The 16,159-nt window shown below is 38.0% G+C and overlaps 4 non-coding genes across 4 annotated transcripts; all 4 read right to left on the bottom strand.

The window, feature by feature from the left end:
• Positions 1 to 5,743: 5,743 nt before the first annotated feature.
• LOC134849355 (U2 spliceosomal RNA) lies at positions 5,744 to 5,934 on the bottom strand. Its single transcript, XR_010163378.1, has one exon. It is a non-coding gene; the product is annotated as a U2 spliceosomal RNA (small nuclear RNA).
• A 1,231-nt stretch (positions 5,935 to 7,165) lies between these two features.
• On the bottom strand, positions 7,166 to 7,356 carry LOC134849719 (U2 spliceosomal RNA). The gene has a single exon (XR_010163729.1). It is a non-coding gene; the product is annotated as a U2 spliceosomal RNA (small nuclear RNA).
• Positions 7,357 to 8,605: 1,249 nt separating this feature from the next.
• LOC134849354 (U2 spliceosomal RNA) lies at positions 8,606 to 8,796 on the bottom strand. The gene has a single exon (XR_010163377.1). It is a non-coding gene; the product is annotated as a U2 spliceosomal RNA (small nuclear RNA).
• Positions 8,797 to 15,711: 6,915 nt separating this feature from the next.
• LOC134849459 (U2 spliceosomal RNA) lies at positions 15,712 to 15,902 on the bottom strand. Its single transcript, XR_010163477.1, has one exon. It is a non-coding gene; the product is annotated as a U2 spliceosomal RNA (small nuclear RNA).
• Positions 15,903 to 16,159: the final 257 nt, after the last annotated feature.

The raw sequence follows: 16,159 nt of genomic DNA, 5'->3' as shown, positions 1-16,159 counted from the left end.
CCCGGACCAACTTATGAAAGGTCAAGGGGGAAAGTTGAAAAGAGGTAGCCATAATGACACTTCGCCCTAACAAAACTCCCCTGCTGGCTAGTAAATCTATCGTAAGAGTACAGTAGACTACGTTATAACCATCTGCGTTTGTGCCGTTACATACGACATGGGCTTAACGATGTGGACAAAGACAGAATCTGCGGTTCTGCCTTAGGCATTTGAGTAATTCCGCTTCCATTTATATCCTGACTAGCATATAACTATGTACATTACTTTTAAAACACTCGCCCTCGCGCGAGAGTAGAATTATGCTCTTATACCATGTAAAATTTTGCACGCTCACGTTATAATTTATGCAATTCAAACAAAATTTGAAAAATTGACAATTTTGAGAATTTTTTTGGCCCAATGAGTTTTATGGCCAAATCGGCTGGTCAAAACCTACGGAGCGTGTACAGGGTGTCTTAGATGACCGTCTATGGTATGATAGCCGCTCACTCAACGTTAGTGGCATATGGTCGAATACCAGCCAGGATACTGATAGATGCTTTTAGCCTAATTGTTGTGATAAACTTATTAAATAGGTAAGTTTTCAATTCTATTTGATAAGTTTCTTTGAATGCACTCTGCGACAGCAGAGAGCACCCCATTTTATGAAAAATGCCAGAAAAAAAACTGCACTAACTGAAAAGTTAGCTTTTAGGTCGATTTTCTTCCAATAAACCTCTAGGCATCCTTGTTCCAATAAGAAAGCCAGAACGTGGGAAAACGTCGCATAAACACTACATTTTAGGTCTAAAACTTAAAAAACTAGACGCTCTAACCTCTAAAAAAACAGTCTTTTTCGTTAATAGAGGTCTGAGCTTTAAACTCCAGACAGGCAGTTTGCATAGTTCAGTACTATTGTCTACATTTTTTACCCTTAATTGGAATTTTGACACATTTTTTGAAAGTCAAAATGCTTTGACCTTTAAAATTTTTGAATCATGCAACGTTTGCTGCAGGAGGTGTGTCAGTCTCCTCAGCGGAGCCTTTTCGGACCTTGGTGGTCTAGTCGATTGTTTGACTGGACACCGGAGAGACGAGAAAGTTTTCTTGGGGATGGGTAATGCAAGACATCACTTACTCGTACATTTAACCTTGACTTACATCGTAATAACGGCTAAGACGAAATTAGTAACTTTGCATGCGATTTGCATAGGAAAAACTTATAACTTAGTCAAGACGTACCTGTTTTCAGAACGTCCTAGAGGTTATAAGGACCACATCAGTATGAATTGCATCTTTATTGACCTCAGCAAGCCAAATTTTGAAAGAAAAGTACGACAGGACTACGTTATAGCATTTCTAGAATCAAAACTGTATGTATTAAGCTTAAAAGAAAACGCCATCTTGATCAATTTTAAACTGTATAATTCATTCCAAACATGCAAACAGTGTAAGTTAGACATTTTGAATTTTTACTCAACCGAAAACTGGAATTTTCAGAGATTTTACCAAATCCGAAAAGTTTCGGCATTGACAAAGTCAGAATCTGGCAGTATATACTGCTCTATTTGCATCAATCCCCACAGTAAGGACTTTTCAGTCCTTACTGTCCTAGCTAGAAAGCATGATAGGCAACGGGGAGATACGTTGATTTTGGTGGTGGTGATAGTAAAACCCCATCAGGTCTTTACTCATAGAACCCCGAATAATATTATGAAACCGGCTATCTTTAACTATCCAAATTCGCATGCAAAATTATTTCCAACAGACTTATAATCTAGTCATGACGTGCTTTTATACATTAAACTGTAGAGGTCTAGGTAATCACCTCAAACTTCTAGGCATCCTGGTTGACCTGAATAAGCCAAAACATGGGGGGAAATTACATCATGACTACGTTATAGCGTTACAAGAAACAAAATTGTATGTATTAAGCTCAAAGCATAAGGCCATTTTGACCAGCTATAAATTGAATTATCTAATCCAGCCATGCAGCCAAAATAACTCAGGAGGTTTACTTTTATTATTTCCCAATAAGTGGAAAATTCAGAGTTTTTACCAAAGCCACATGGCTTTGGCTCTGAAAGAGTCAGAATCTGGCAGCATTTACTGCTCTATATATATCAACCCCCTCAGCAAGGACTACTCAGTCCTTACTGGCCTAGCTAACAAATTAGCCGACCAACGGAGAGATACATTGATTTTGGTTGGGGGTGATTTTAACTGCCGATCAAGTTATGAATTATGCAATCTTGCATTACATCGTAGTGACCGGCGGGTCCAAAGATTTCACACAATTTGCAACATTTTCGAATCAATTGGATGCTTTGACCTTTTCAAGGTCTGGAACAAAGTGTATCCCACCCATTTTGACCAAAAATCAAAATCCGAATCGCGTCTAGACTACATTTTTAGCAATAAAATTGACGAAATAACGACCTTGACTACATTATACACAAATTATAGCGACCATAATGCATTACATGCATGTTTTTCAAATTTTCAAGATTTTATGCATGTAAATGGCCAAAGTTACTGGAAATTGAATTATAACGTAGTTAGAGAGCACAATAAGCCTTCAGAACTGGTAGAAACACTCCAGGGGCTGTCTGATGAGTCTCTGAAACTGCCATTATCAGGGACATACGACAAATTTAAAGCCAGACTTCGTGACTGGTTGCGTTTTTTATGCATTAATGGCGATAGACAATTGAATAAAAATATCGCCCCCTACATACAAAGTAGTAAGCCTGCAGATATACATTCCATCAAATCAGAGACAACCAGACAGCCCCAGTTGGCCTCTAGACAGGCCAACTGTCCTTACTCTTCTCTCCGAGATGAGATGGACTTGAGGACCAAATTTAAGTCCATTCGTGGATTTTATTTAGACCTCAACCATGGTGATTCGGGTGCGCTTAAATCACTGCTAAGTTACTTCAAAGTTAATAAAAGTATTAAGCAAATAAAGCTGAAAAGTGGTGAAATTTCCAATGACATTGATGAAATTTTGAACGAATTCTCGAGCTTTTACTCCAAAATTTACTATAAAAAAACGGTTGCTGACGCCAACTACGCACCTAGGGAGGAGCTTTTGAATGTTTTTAAGCTGCGGAATTCAAAACGAATAAAGAAAATTACCAAAATGTTTAATAATTCGCCAATAGGTGAAGAGGAAGTGAAGCAAGCTATAAATAAATTAAATAAAAATAGCGCACCTGGATCTGATGGTCTTACTTCAGACTTGTATAAAAGCCACTCAAATTTTTTCGCTCCGTTGCTCGCTGAATTATTTAACTCGATGTGCTACAATAAAGCGGCACCTAGGTCGTTTCTCATTTCAATAATAAAACTCATCCCAAAAATTGAAAACAGTTTAAATGTGGACGAATTCCGACCAATAAGCCTCCTTAACACTGATCTCAAAATTCTTTCCCATGTTCTGGCATCTCGTTTAAGAGACCCTTTAAATAATCTAATACGCAAACATCAACTTGCTTATTTGCCAAAGCGCAGTATTCATACAGCCATAATTAGGGCTAGATTAGCTCAAGAAAAAGCTCAGGAAAATCTAATTGTGTGGTAGCCATCGATTTCAGTAAGGCTTTTGACCGTATGGACCGTGATTACATTTTGAACGTTTTAACAGCCATAGGCTGTCCAGAAATCATAACTTCTTTGATATCCATCATATATACTGATACCAAAGCGATGATAGAAATAGGTGGCTACCTATCACGATCAATTAGAGTCGACAATGGGATTAAACAAGGATGCCCTCTTTCGGCGCTTTTGTTCATTTTAGGAATGGAACCTTTACTCCAAGCCATACGCTATAATAATTCTATCAAATCCAACCAAGCACTTAAAATTGTGGTTTACGCTGATGATATTAGTGTTTTCATTAAACGCGCTTGTATCGGAGATTTACTTGATGAAATCAATAAGTTCAATTTGGTATCAAAACTTGCTATAAATGTAGATAAAACCAAAGTTCTGAGTTTAGGTTTCGTGCCTAAACAGTTGAAAAAAGTATCATCCCTTAAATTATTAGGCATACGCTTAAGCTTGAATGATTCATTGAAAATTAAAACCAAGATATTGGAAGATACGATTAATAATTCAGCTAAATTCAGCTTAAAATGTATGACTCTCCGGGCGCGAAGCCTGAATATTGAGACTTTTGTGACCTCAAGACTCGTATATGTGATGAGGCACTTGGAGTTGACAAAAACTTTCATTGATAGGTTAGAAATGAAATTAATTAACAGTGTATGGCTTGGAGGAAAACATTCAATCAACAAGCAGATCTTATACCTTCCATTCAATAATGGAGGCACAGGCTTCAAAAATTTAAATTTTTATATCGCGGCTGCAAAAATTTTCGACATGGTATCCCTACTTAATACCTTGGGTAGCAACAAAGAAGTGATCTACTTCAAAAAATCTAAGATTTTCAGATCCTTCAAAAATTTCTTAATTAAAAAAAACATTTTCATTCTCGAGTTTGCTCGAGATAGTTTTCAGCTAGTTCAAAATGGAAAAGTAATTAATCCTATGAAGATGAACATGTCTAGTCTTTATGCAGAGTTGATGCTTCCAAATTATAAAACGAAGGTTATAGCTAGAAAAATTGCGAATTTCTACCCGGATCTTAATCTATCAGACAAATCTTTGATTTTTCAATTCCTAACCAAAATATGGAAACATAAAAGGTTCACCCCTCTAGATAAAAACATTCTCTACTTATTTTTCTTAAACAGTTATCTGGATAAGCCCAGGAAATGGATTAAAAATTTGGTGGACCACCCCCTTTGTTACTCTTGTGAAAGAGAGTTCGAAACCATGCAACATTTGTTTTTCGCTTGTGAAAACTGCTCTACTTTTAAAGAAAAACTTAATTTCAATTCAATAAAAGATCTGCTTGTTGAAGAAAATGTAATAGGCATGAAATACATTTTAGCTAAGCTGATATCATCATGGTGTCAAGATACATCTGAATATCTCAAAAAACTTGGTTCCATTCCATAAAATGATTATCTTCATGGTGTATTATATTACATTTGATGTCGTATTTCTTTTCTGCTAACTGCAACTAAATATGTGTAACAAATTGCTTTCCTTTTTTGTAATTTGTAATTACAATCGTTAATAAATTATTTGAAAGCCTAATTGTTGTGATAAATTTATTAAATAGGTAAGTTTTCAAATCTATTTGATAAGTTTCTTTGAATGCACTCTGCGACAGCAGAGAGCACCCCATTTTATGAAAAATGCAAGAAAAAAAATTGCACTAACTTAAAAGTTAGCTTTTAGGTCGATTTTCTTCCAAAATGGCCGAATTTCAGCTCCCCCCAAAATTTCAACTGATGATTACTCCACGAACACTGAAGCTAAAGAAGTCGTTTTGGGCTCGTTGGAATTGTTCTGAGTCCAAAATTGTGATACGATATTGAAAAAATAAAATTTAGACAGAAAAGAACAAAAATTTTGAAATTTTCGTTTTTCGCACCACGCTCGATTAGGCTTAACTTTTTGGCATCACCGAGCTTTCAAGAACTCATAACTTTGAACTGGTTCAACGAAATTGGTTCATTTTCTCAGTCCCCCAATATTTGACGATGGTCTTACGATAGAAATAGAAAAATTTGGAAGTCTTAAGTTTTTTGGGCAAGTTATGGCCGTTCGCGCAATTCACCAGGCTCAATTAGACTCTTCATACTGACATCTTCACTCTATTAAGGTAATTTGCAGGTTCAGAATTTTCAGGTGGACTGCTCCCGATGGTAGTGTAAGACCGGGACAATCCGTGAGTCAACTGAAGCAAGCTTCGGTGTTAACTCGGGAAGTAAAAATCAGTTTAATATTGGTGCCAGGCTATGCCCAGCATGCCAGATATTAAGCTGACAAGAACAGATACTACACATGATCTTAGCCAAAAGGCCGAGAAGCGATAGCTAAACCTTTTCCTAATTTTGATACATGCCTTGAACACAACAATGAAAAAACAGCTCGCATCATAAAAATTTTTATTTATCCGACTGGGTTGAGAGCTGGGTTGCTCCCGGACCAACTTATGAAAGGTCAAGGGGGAAAGTTGAAAAGAGGTAGCCATAATGACACTTCGCCCTAACAAAACTCCCCTGCTGGCTAGTAAATGTATCGTAAGAGTACAGTAGACTACGTTATAACCATCTGCGTTTGTGCCGTTACATACGACATGGGCTTAACGATGTGGACAAAGACAGAATCTGCGGTTCTGCCTTAGGCATTTGAGTAATTCCGCTTCCATTTATATCCTGACTAGCATATAACTATGTACATTACTTTTAAAACACTCGCCCTCGCGCGAGAGTAGAAACATGCTCTTATACCATGTAAAATTTTGCACGCTCACGTTATAATTTATGCAATTCAAACAAAATTTGAAAAATTGACAATTTTCAGAATATTTTGGCCCAATGAGTTTTATGGCCAAATCGGCTGGTCAAAACCTACGGAGCGTGTACAGGGTGTCTTAGATGACCATCTATGGCATGATAGCCGCTCACTCAACGTTAGTGGCATATGGTCGAATACCAGCCAGGATACTGATAGATGCTTTTAGCCTAATTGTTGTGATAAACTTATTAAATAGGTAAGTTTTCAAATCTATTTGATAAGTTTCTTTGAATGCACTCTGCGACAGCAGAGAGCACCCCATTTTATTAAAAATGCAAGAAAAAAATTGCACTAAATTAAAAGTTAGCTTTTAGGTCGATTTTCTTCCAAAATGGCCGAATTTCAGCTCCCCCCAAAATTTCAACTGATGATTACTCCACAAACACTGAAGCTAAAGAAGTCGTTTTGAGCTCGTTGGAATTGTTCTGAGTCCAAAATTGTGATACGATATTGAAAAAATAAAATTTAGACAGAAAAGAACAAAAATTTTGAAATTTTCGTTTTTTGCACCACGCTCGATTAGGCTTAACTTTTTGGCATCACCGAGCTTTCAAGAACTCATAACTTTGAACTGGTTCGACGAAATTGGTTCATTTTCTCAGTCCCCCAAGATTTGACGATGGTCTTACGATAGAAATAGCAAAATTTGGAAGTCTTAAGTTTTTTGGGCGCAATTCACCAGTCTCAATTAGACTCTTAATACTGACATCTTCACTCTATTAAGGTAATTTGCAGGTTCAGAATTTTCAGGTGGACTGCTCCCGATGGTAGTGTAAGACCGGGACAATCCGTGAGTCAAATGAAGCAAGCTTCGGTGTTAACTCGGGAAGTAAAAATCAGTTTAATATTGGTGCCAGGCTATGCCCAGCATGCCAGATATTTAGCTGACAAGAACAGATACTACACATGATTTTAGCCAAAAGGCCGAGAAGCGATAGCTAAACCTTTTCCTAATTTTGGTACATGCCTTGAACACAACAATGAAAAAACAGCTCGCATCATAAAAATTTATATTTATCCGACTGGGTTGAGAGCTGGGTTGCTCCCGGACCAACTTATGAAAGGTCAAGGGGGAAAGTTGAAAAGAGGTAGCCATAATGACACTTCGCCCTAACAAAACTCCCCTGCTGGCTAGTAAATCTATCGTAAGAGTACAGTAGACTACGTTATAACCATCTGCGTTTGTGCCGTTACATACGACATGGGCTTAACGATGTGGACAAAGACAGAATCTGCGGTTCTGCCTTAGGCATTGGAGTAATTCCGCTTCCATTTATATCCTGACTAGCATATAACTATGTACATTACTTTTAAAACACTCGCCCTCGCGCGAGAGTAGAAATATGCTCTTATACCATGTAAAATTTTGCACGCTCACGTTATAATTTATGCAATTCAAACAAAATTTGAAAAATTGACAATTTTCAGAATATTTTTGGCCCAATGAGTTTTATGGCCAAATCGGCTGGTCAAAACCTACGGAGCGTGTACAGGGTGTCTTAGATGACCATCTATGGCATGATAGCCGCTCACTCAACGTTAGTGGCATATGGTCGAATACCAGCCAGGATACTGATAGATGCTTTTAGCCTAATTGTTGTGATAAACTTATTAAATAGGTAAGTTTTCAAATCTATTTGATAAGTTTCTTTGAATGCACTCTGCGACAGCAGAGAGCACCCAATTTTATGAAAAATGCAAGAAAAAAATTGCACTAACTTAAAAGTTAGCTTTTAGGTCGATTTTCTTCCAAAATGGCCGAATTTCAGCTCCCCCCAAAATTTCAACTGATGATTACTCCACGAACACTGAAGCTAAAGAAGTCGTTTTGAGCTCGTTGGAATTGTTCTGAGTCCAAAATTGTGATACGATATTGAAAAAATAAAATTTAGACAGAAAAGAACAAAAATTTTGAAATTTTCGTTTTTCGCACCACGCTCGATTAGGCTTAACTTTTTGGCATCACCGAGCTTTCAAGAACTCATAACTTTGAACTGGTTCAACGAAATTGGTTCATTTTCTCAGTCCCCCAAGATTTGACGATGGTCTTACGATAGAAATAGAAAAATTTGGAAGTCTTAAGTTTTTTGGGCAAGTTATGGCCGTTCGCGCAATTCACCAGGCTCAATTAGACTCTTCATACTGACATCTTCACTCTATTAAGGTAATTTGCAGGTTCAGAATTTTCAGGTGGACTGCTCCCGATGGTAGTGTAAGACCGGGACAATCCGTGAGTCAACTGAAGCAAGCTTCGGTGTTAACTCGGGAAGTAAAAATCAGTTTAATATTGGTGCCAGGCTATGCCCAGCATGCCAGATATTAAGCTGACAAGAACAGATACTACACATGATCTTAGCCAAAAGGCCGAGAAGCGATAGCTAAACCTTTTCCTAATTTTGGTACATGCCTTGAGCACAACAATGAAAAAACAGCTCGCATCATAAAAATTTATATTTATCCGACTGGGTTGAGAGCTGGGTTGCTCCCGGACCAACTTATGAAAGGTCAAGGGGGAAAGTTGAAAAGAGGTAGCCATAATGACACTTCGCCCTAACAAAACTCCCCTGCTGGCTAGTAAATCCATCGTAAGAGTACAGTAGACTACGTTATAACCATCTGCGTTTGTGCCGTTACATACGACATGGGCTTAACGATGTGGACAAAGACAGAATCTGCGGTTCTGCCTGAGGCATTGGAGTAATTCCGCTTCCATTTATATCCTGACTAGCATATAACTATGTACATTACTTTTAAAACACTCGCCCTCGCGCGAAAGTAGAAATATGCTCTTATACCATGTAAAATTTTGCACGCTCACGTTATAATTTATGCAATTCAAACAAAATTTGAAAAATTGACAATTTTCAGAATATTTTTGGCCCAATGAGTTTTATGGCCAAATCGGCTGGTCAAAACCTACGGAGCGTGTACAGGGTGTCTTAGATGATCATCTATGGCATGATAGCCGCTCACTCAACGTTAGTGGCATATGGTCGAATACCAGCCAGGATACTGATAGATGCTTTTAGCCTAATTGTTGTGATAATTTGGCTCGTGATTATATCAAAATTACCTTTTCTTTTGTTACCGAGATTAACCTGAAAATAAATTTGCATTGTTTTTCCACGCATTACTTACTTTTGGACATGGCTGATAGCCAGTCGCCTTCTTTCTCTGAAGTTCTCGCTGAGGGCATTGCAAGACCTCATGTTAAAGTCACTTCATTCTTAAAAATGACCATCATTCCTCCCTTTATTAAAGAACATTTCAAGTCTAATGCTAGTTTCGAAGCTGCCTCAAAAAAACCATTGTTGACATCTTGTCCTCCTTTAAACCCCATCATCGAGATCAAATTACCATCTCCAAAGCTTTCTCTACTGTCAAAGAAAAAAGATTACATTCTTTAATCGTTATCGCGCCAACTGAGGCGGAGGACGAGCTGACCATCACGAAGACATAAGGACTGCAGCTCCTTGACAAAACTATCTTCCCAACGGGTGACCACTTCTGGAGATATGATCCAACCGGGTTTCCAAAGACGGCCATGCTACGCATGAACCAGGTGCCCGGGCTTTGTGACGATGAGGCAGTCCTCGAAGCCCTGCAGCTCCCCCCAACAGTTCATGTGGAGGGAGAAGTTACGCGTCAACGCGAGAAGAGTGGACAGGGGAGCTTCTTCAACGGTAAAGCCTCGGCCATTATCAGAATCCCCAATGAGAGCGCTGAAACTGACCTGAGGCAGTGGTCGTTCAACGCTGTCAAAACTCGGCCATTCAAATGGCTCGATCTACCCTTCAACGCGCATGTCCCGTCAATTCATTCCTGCAGTCTATGCAAGGAAGAGGAAAAGCCTTATATTGGTCATGATGATTCCTGGTGTCGGATCAGGAGACAACAACCACCAGAGGTCAACCAGACGACATCTGATTTGGCCACAAGCAATTCTGCTGATGGGACTCCGGCCTCTGAGGGCCGAATGGATGAGGAGGACTGGCATGTGATGAAGGCGCGCAGTAGCCTCAGAAGGAGTGGGGCGTTCAGCCGCCAGAAATCACAGAGACGACACAGCAGCCCAGACGCGGAGAAGCAGACTCCATCAAAACTGCAAAAAAGAGAACAACAGGTATCGAGTCTAAAAACTTCTCATACATAAAATTTTTCATAATGTTGTGCTTTAAATTTCTAAAGAGCAGCGGTTTCACTGAGAAGCTGAAACCTCTAGGCATCCTTGTTCCAATAAGAAAGCCAGAACGTGGGAAAACGTCGCATAAACACTACATTTTAGGTCTAAAACTTAAAAAACTAGACGCTCTAACCTCTAAAAAAACAGTCTTTTTCGTTAATAGAGGTCTGAGCTTTAAACTCCAGACAGGCAGTTTGCATAGTTCAGTACTATTGTCTACATTTTTTACCCTTAATTGGAATTTTGACACATTTTTTGAAAGTCAAAATGCTTTGACCTTTAAAATTTTTGAATCATGCAACGTTTGCTGCAGGAGGTGTGTCAGTCTCCTCAGCGGAGCCTTTTCGGACCTTGGTGGTCTAGTCGATTGTTTGACTGGACACCGGAGAGACGAGAAAGTTTTCTTGGGGATGGGTAATGCAAGACATCACTTACTCGTACATTTAACCTTGACTTACATCGTAATAACGGCTAAGACGAAATTAGTAACTTTGCATGCGATTTGCATAGGAAAAACTTATAACTTAGTCAAGACGTACCTGTTTTCAGAACGTCCTAGAGGTTATAAGGACCACATCAGTATGAATTGCATCTTTATTGACCTCAGCAAGCCAAATTTTGAAAGAAAAGTACGACATGACTACGTTATAGCATTTCCAGAATCAAAACTGTATGTATTAAGCTTAAAAGAAAACGCCATCTTGATCAATTTTAAACTGTATAATTCATTCCAAACATGCAAACAGTGTAAGTTAGAAATTTTGAACTTTTTCTCAACCGAAAACTGGAATTTTCAGAGATTTTACCAAATCCGAAAATTTTCGGCTTTGACAAAGTCAGAATCTGGCAGTATATACTGCTCTATTTGCATCAATCCCCACAGTAAGGACTTTTCAGTCCTTACTGCCCTAGCTCGAAAGCATGTTAGGCAACGGGGAGATACGTTGATTTTGGTGGTGGTGATATTAAAACCCCATCAGGTCTTTACTCATAGAACCCCGAATAACATTATGAAACCGGCTATCTTTAACTATTCAAATTCGCATGCAAAATTATTTCCAACAGACTTATAATCTAGTCATGACGTGCTTTTATACATTAAACTGTAGAGGTCTAGGTAACCACCTCAAACTTCTAGGCATCCTGGTTGACCTGAATAAGCCAAAACATGGGGGGAAATTACATCATGACTACGTTATAGCGTTACAAGAAACAAAATTGTATGTATTAAGCTCAAAGCATAAGGCCATTTTGACCAGCTATAATTTGAATTATCTAATCCAGCCATGCAGCCAAAATAACTCAGGAGGTTTACTTTTATTATTTCCCAATAAATGGAAAATTCAGAATTTTTACCAAAGCCACATGGCTTTGGCTCTGAAAGAGTCAGAATCTGGCAGCATTTACTGCTCTATATATATCAATCCCCTCAGCAAGGACTACTCAGTCCTTACTGGCCTAGCTAACAAATTAGCCGAGCAACGGAGAGATACATTGGGAGAGAGATACATTGGGAGAGAGATACAACGGAGAGATACATTGAGATACATTTTGGTTGGGGGTGATTTTAACTGCCGATCGAGTTCTGAATTATGCAATCTTGCATGACATCGTAGTGACCGGCGGGTCCAAAGATATCACATAATTTGCAACATTTTCGAACCAATTGGATGCTTTGACCTTTTCAAGGTCTGGAACAAAGTGTATCCCACCCATTTTGACCAAAAATCAAAATCCGAATCGCGTCTAGACTACATTTTTAGCAATAAAATTGACGAAATAACGACCTTGACTACATTATACACAAATTATAGCGACCATAATGCATTACATGCATGTTTTTCAAATTTTCAAGATTTTATACATGTAAATGGCCAAAGTTACTGGAAATTGAATTATAACGTAGTTAGAGAGCACAATAAGCCTTCAGAACTGGTAGAACCACTCCAGGGGCTGTCTGATGAGTCTCTGAAACTGCCATTATCAGGGACATACGACAAATTTAAAGCCAGACTTCGTGACTGGTTGCGTTTTTTATGCATTAATGGCCATAGACAATTGAATAAAGATATCGCCCCCTACATACAAAGTAGTACGCCTGCAGATATACATTCCATCAATTCAGAGACAACCAGACAGCCCCAGTTGGCCTCTAGACAGGCCAACTGTCCTTTCTCTTCTCTCCGAGATGAGATGGACTTGAGGACCAAGTCTAAGTCCATTCGTGGATTTTTTTTGGACCTCAACCATGGTGATTCGGGTGCGCTTAAATCACTGCTAAGTTACTTCAAAGTTAATAAAAGTATTAAGCAAATAAAGCTGAAAAGTGGTGAAATTTCCAATGACATTGACGAAATTTTGAACGAATTCTCGAGCGTTTACTCCAATATTTACTTTAAAAAAACGGTTGCTGACGCCAACTACGCACCCAGGGAGGAGCTTTTGAATGTTTTTAAGCTGCGGAATTCAAAACGAATAAAGAAAATTACCAAAATGTTTAACAATTCGCCAATAGGTGAAGAGGAAGTGAAGCAAGCTATAAATAAATTAAATAAAAATAGCGCACCTGGATCTGATGGTCTTACGTCAGACTTGTATAAAAGCCACTCAAATTTTTTTGCTCCGTTGCTCGCTGAATTATTTAACTCGATGTGCTACAATAAAGCGGCACCTAGGTCATTTCTCATTTCAATAATAAAACTCATCCCAAAAATTGAAAACAGTTTAAATGTGGACGAATTCCGACCAATAAGCCTCCTTAACACTGATCTCAAAATTCTTTCCCATGTTCTGGCATCTCGTTTAAGAGACCCTTTAAATAATCTAATACGCAAACATCAACTTGCTTATTTGCCAAAGCGCAGTATTCATACAGCCATAACTAGGGCTAGATTAGCTCAAGAAAAACTCGGAAAATCTAATTGTGTGGTAGCCATCGATTTCAGTAAGGCTTTTGACCGTATGGACCGTGATTACATTTTGAACGTTTTAACAGCCATAGGCTGTCCAGAAATCATAACTTCTTTGATATCCATCATATATACTGATACCAAAGCGATGATAGAAATAGGTGGCTACCTATCACGATCAATTAGAGTCGACAATGGTATTAAACAAGGATGCCCTCTTTCGGCGCTTTTGTTCATTTTAGGAATGGAACCTTTACTCCAAGCCATACGCTATAATAATTCTATCAAATCCAACCAAGCACTTAAAATTGTGGCCTACGCCGATGATATTAGTGTTTTCATTAAACGCGCTTGCATCGGAAATTTACTTGATGAAATCAATAAGTTCAATTTGGTATCAAAACTTGCTATAAATGTAGATAAAACCAAAGTTCTGAGTTTAGGTTTCGTGCCTAAACAGTTGAAGAAAGTATCAGCCCTTAAATTATTAGGCATACGCTTAAGCTTGAATGATTCATTGAAAATTAAAACCAAGATATTGGAAGATACGATTAATAATTCAGCTAAATTCAGCTTAAAATGTATGACTCTCCGGGCGCCAAGCCTGAGTATTGAGACTTTTGTGACCTCAGGACTCGTATATGTGATGAGGCACTTGGAGTTGACAAAAACTTTCATTGATAGGTTAGAAATGAAATTGATTAACAGTGTATGGCTTGGAGGAAAACATTCAATCAACAAGCAGATCTTATACCTTCCATTCAATAATGGAGGGACAGGCTTCAAAAAATTCTATTTTTATATTGCGGCTGGAAAAATTATCGACATGGTATCCCTACTTAATACCTTGGGTAGCAACAAAGAAGTGATCTACTTCAAAAAATCTAAGATTTTCAGATCCTTCAAAAATTTCTTAATTAAAAAAAACATTTTCATTCTCGAGTTTGCTCGAGATAGTTTTCAGCTAGTTCAAAATGGAAAAGTAATTGATCCTATGAAGATGAACATATCTAGTCTTTATGCAGAGTTGATGCTTCCAAATTATAAAACGCTGGTTATAGCTAGAAAAATTGCGAGTTTCTACCCGGATCTTAATCTATCAGACAAATCTTTGATTTTTCAATTCCTAACCAAAATATGGAAACATAAAAAGTTCACCCCTCTAGATAAAAACATTCTCTACTTATTTTTCTTAAACAGTTATCTGGATAAGCCCAGGAAATGGATTAAAAATTTGGTGGACCACCCCCTTTGTTACTCTTGTGAAAGAGAGTTCGAAACCATGCAACAGTTGTTTTTTGCTTGTGAAAACTGCTCTACTTTTAAAGAAAAACTTAATTTCAATTCAATAAAAGATCTGCTTGTTGAAGAAAATGTAATAGGCATGAAATACATTGTAGCTAAGCTGATATCATCATGGTGTCAAGATACATCTGAATATCTCAAAAAACTTGGTTCCATTCCATAAAATGATTATCTTCATGGTGTATTATTTTACATTTGATGTCGTATTTTTTTCTGCTAACTGTAACTAAATATGTGTAACTAATTGCTTTCCTTTTTTGTAATTTGTAATTACAATCGTTAATAAATTATTTGAAAGCATAATTGTTGTGATAAACTTATTAAATAGGTAAGTTTTCAAATCTATTTGATAAGTTTCTTTGAATGCACTCTGCGACAGCAGAGAGCACCCCGTTTTATGAAAAATGCAAGAAAAAAATTGCACTAACTTAAAAGTTAGCTTTTAGGTCGATTTTCTTCCAAAATGGCCGAATTTCAGCTCCCCCCAAAATTTCAACTGATGATTACTCCACGAACACTGAAGCTAAAGAAGTCGTTTTGAGCTCGTTGGAACTGTTCTGAGTCCAAAATTGTGATACGATATTAAAAAAATAAAATTTAGACAGAAAAGAACAAAAATTTTGAAATTTTCGTTTTTTGCACCACGCTCGATTAGGCTTAACTTTTTGGCATCACCGAGCTTTCAAGAACTCATAACTTTGAACTGGTTCGACGAAATTGGTTCATTTTCTCAGTCCCCCAAGATTTGACAATGGTCTTACGATAGAAACAGCAAAATTTGGAAGTCTTAAGTTTTTTGGGCAAGTTATGGCCGTTCGCGCAATTCACCAGTCTCAATTAGACTCTTCATACTGACATCTTCACTCTATTAAGGTAATTTGCAGGTTCAGAATTTTCAGGTGGACTGCTCCCGATGGTAGTGTAAGACCGGGACAATCCGTGAGACAACTGAAGCAAGCTTCGGTGTTAACTCGGGAAGTAAAAATCAGTTTAATATTGGTGCCAGGCTATGCCCAGCATGCCAGATATTAAGCTGACAAGAACAGATACTACACATGATCTTAGCCAAAAGGCCGAGAAGCGATAGCTAAACCTTTTCCTAATTTTGGTAGATGCCTTGAACACAACAATGAAAAAACAGCTCGCATCATAAAAATTTATATTTATCCGACTGGGTTGAGAGCTGGGTTGCTCCCGGACCAACTTATGAAAGGTCAAGGGGGAAAGTTGAAAAGAGGTAGACATAATGACACTTCGCCCTAACAAAACTCCCCTGTTGGCTAGTAAATCTATCGTAAGAGTACAGTAGACTACGTTATAACCATCTGCGTTTGTGCCGTTA

The sequence above is a fragment of the Symsagittifera roscoffensis genome, chromosome 6 (genome assembly GCF_963678635.1).
Source record: "Symsagittifera roscoffensis chromosome 6, txSymRosc1.1, whole genome shotgun sequence".
Lineage (NCBI taxonomy): Eukaryota > Metazoa > Xenacoelomorpha > Acoela > Convolutidae > Symsagittifera > Symsagittifera roscoffensis.
The sequence above is the reverse complement of the archived record's forward strand: the minus strand, read 5'-3'. Positions and strand labels throughout refer to the sequence as shown.